Genomic DNA, 3,070 nt, shown 5'->3' with positions numbered 1-3,070 from the left:
GCATGCCAGTGCCATTTCCCCACAGACATGTACCCCCCAACCTCTAAGGGACCCCATGAGACTTACAACCAGGGGAACAATGGACAACAGCTAACCCCCTGAACCTGTCTTTCTCCAGGGCCCCCTTTCCTCTACTTCTCAATGAGCCAGAGCAGCCCAACCTAGACTTTCCTGTTGCTTCTTCTGTGCCCTTCCTTGTTTCACTGTCCAAAGTATATTTTTGCTGCCATCAGGCACCCAATACCCTTTGACTCAATGCTGTGTAGCCCTTCCCTTTGGATATTTCCATTCTTCATCTCCTATTCCTTGAATAAATTCGATTTTCTTTAACCATCATCTGAGATGGATATTTAGCCTGCCCATGTACCACCAACTTTAACCTTTCACTAGCTATAACCCACCTGAAATAGGATAATGGCCAAAATCAGGTAATAGCAATGGGTATGGAGAGTTGGAAGAAGTAATAGTGGTATTAAAAAGAGAGAAAATATTGGGATTGCTTGATAGGTTTAAAGGGAGGAAAGACAATTAGTCTAGAATGACTTTTTGGCATCTATCCTGGGTGACTGATATGGTGGATGTACCTCACTCCTTAATGTAAGAAACACAAAAGAAGGAAGATTGAGAAAGATAAATGGGTTTAGTGTTGTATGCATTGATTTTGCCAGGACAATTGGATCTGAGTGTGGTGGTCAAAAGAAAGACCGGGGCGAGAGATACAGATGATTGATTATAAATACACAGGCACATACAAAGACTAGTACACAAATACATATGTGCATATAAACACAGACGCAGTAAACATGCTAAAAGCACTGGGAAAAGGAAACACCAATAGGAAAGTTTGTGAAAAACTCAAAAAGAAATGGAGAGAAATATAAAGTATTATAGATAAAGAAACAAACATTGGAAATAGGATAAGACTCATGCATGAAGTTAGTGGAGTCGGAGTCTAGACCAGATTCCTAACTGGGATCTGACAAGATGGCGGGGCTGCCATGCGGGATTGCCGAGGAGGCCCAGCGTTTGCAGGCAGAACTTACTGCCGGCATGAAAGGAGAACCAGAAGAGAACAACGCCTGTTATTTGCATGGGGTCCCAGGATTCCCCTTTGAGGGAGGGACTTTTAAACTTGAACTATACCTTCCAGAAGAATACCCGATGGCAACACCTAAAGTAAATTTCATGACCAAAATTTCTCATCCTCATGTAGACAAGTTGGGAAGAATATGTTTAGATAGTTTGAAAGCTAAGTGGTCCCCAGCACTGGAGATTCAGACAATTCTGCTCTTGATCCAGGCTGTGCTCAGTGCTCCCAATCCAGACAATCAATTAGCAAATGATGTAGGGAGGGGAGAGTGGAAGACGAACGAAGCCCAAGCCATAGAAACAAGTGGACATGGACTAGGCTACATGCCACGGAGACTATTTAAATTGATCTGATCATCAAGTGTGCATCACTTCTCTCTGCCAAGATTCCTTCCTTTGTTGTTTGCATGTAATGAACAGTCTTAGAAGCATTGCAGAACAAAAGCCCACACATCTCCAGTCCTTTGGTGATGAAAAGCACATTAGCAAACCTGTGTCTTGTCCTGATCCACTGTTACAAAGCATGAGCGGAGGCTAGAAATATCTGGAAACGTTTAAAAGCAGTGGGCCCTCTCTACTCTTATTACTTTCCCCCATCATGGTTTAAGTATAAAGCACTGTGAATGAAGGTAGTTGTCAGGGTTAGCAGCCAGGGGTATTGGTGTTTTTCTTTGTTTTATTATTTTTTTTGAAGGGGGGGGAGGTAGTTTTATGGGCTCTTTTCCCCCTTTTTGTGGTAATCTAATTGCATTGGATAAAAGCAGCTAACCAGTTCTTTAGAATATGCTCTCTAACCAAGTCTAACTTTATGTAGACGCAGTAGATGGACAAGCTTGATTGTTTGAACCAAAATGGAAACATTAAACAAGCACCATGGCCCTCACTAATAACGCTATGACTTTTCTGTCAAATGCAGAATCCTCCCTTCAGGGAAAAGCTTGTGACCATTTTGTATGGCTTGTCTAAAAACTTCTGTAAATCTTATGGTTTAGTAAAATATTCTTGTTATTCTAAAGGAAAAGAAAAAAGGATGAAAAGATAAAACATGTGGACAATATGAGTCCCCAAAGATAAAAACTAAACCAAAGGAACAAATATATACTAAAATCTCTGATTCAGGAAAACTTTCTTGAATTAAAAATAAGTGATATGAAACTACATATTGGAAGAACTTACTGCATACCTATGAATATTGACTCAAAATAACCAATATAAGACACATTCTAGTAAAATTACTGGACTTTGAAAAATTGGGGGAAAATACTTTGGGTATCCCTCCAGATTCAGGGATGGATATGACTGGTAAGGGGAAGAAAAATACATTAGGTACTTTTTCTATAGTAATCCTTTAGATCAGAATAAAGAAGAGTAACATATTAAAGATATTCAAGGAAGCTAGCATGATTCAGGATTTTATATGAAATGACTTTCACGAATAAAGGGCACAGGCAAAGTTTTGTCAAGGTATAACTCAGGAAATACAGTTCTCATGCCTCTTCCTGAGGAATCACCTTCACATGGCTATTGTGTGCGTGTGTGTGTGTGTGTGTGTGTGTGTGTGTGAATCCTTCTTTCCTTTCTCTCATGAAGACACCTTTCATTGGATGTAGAGGTCACCCCTAATCCAGCATCACTTCATCTTAACTAATTATATCTGCAAAACACCTATTTCCAAATAAGGTCAGATTCTGAGGCTTCAGTAGATATGAATTTGGGGGGACACTAGTCAACCCACTGCAGTGGAGTACCGAAAGCAACATAGCCCAATAAAACCCCTGCTTTGAAAAACAAACCAATCAGTGGCAAACACTATATCTCCCAGAAACGGGCATATCAGAACTACCTTTATTGTCAATGGAATTAGTTCCTTCCTATTCCCTTTTAGATGCACTGGATTGTTACTTTTGAAAAGCTCTTCCTTATCCATTGGCCCTAAGGTGAATGCCAAGAAAGGTATTGTTTGATATTTTTCTTCTGGAGA

General features: G+C 40.1%; 1 pseudogene; it reads left to right on the top strand.

Annotated features, from left to right (window-relative positions):
- Window positions 1–984: 984 nt before the first annotated feature.
- LOC132211404 (ubiquitin-conjugating enzyme E2 N-like) lies at window positions 985–1,433 on the top strand (annotated as a pseudogene).
- Window positions 1,434–3,070: the final 1,637 nt, after the last annotated feature.

The sequence above is a fragment of the Myotis daubentonii genome, chromosome 10, assembly GCF_963259705.1.
Source record: "Myotis daubentonii chromosome 10, mMyoDau2.1, whole genome shotgun sequence".
Taxonomy (NCBI): Eukaryota; Metazoa; Chordata; class Mammalia; order Chiroptera; family Vespertilionidae; genus Myotis; species Myotis daubentonii.
This window is presented reverse-complemented; position numbering and strand designations above follow the sequence as displayed.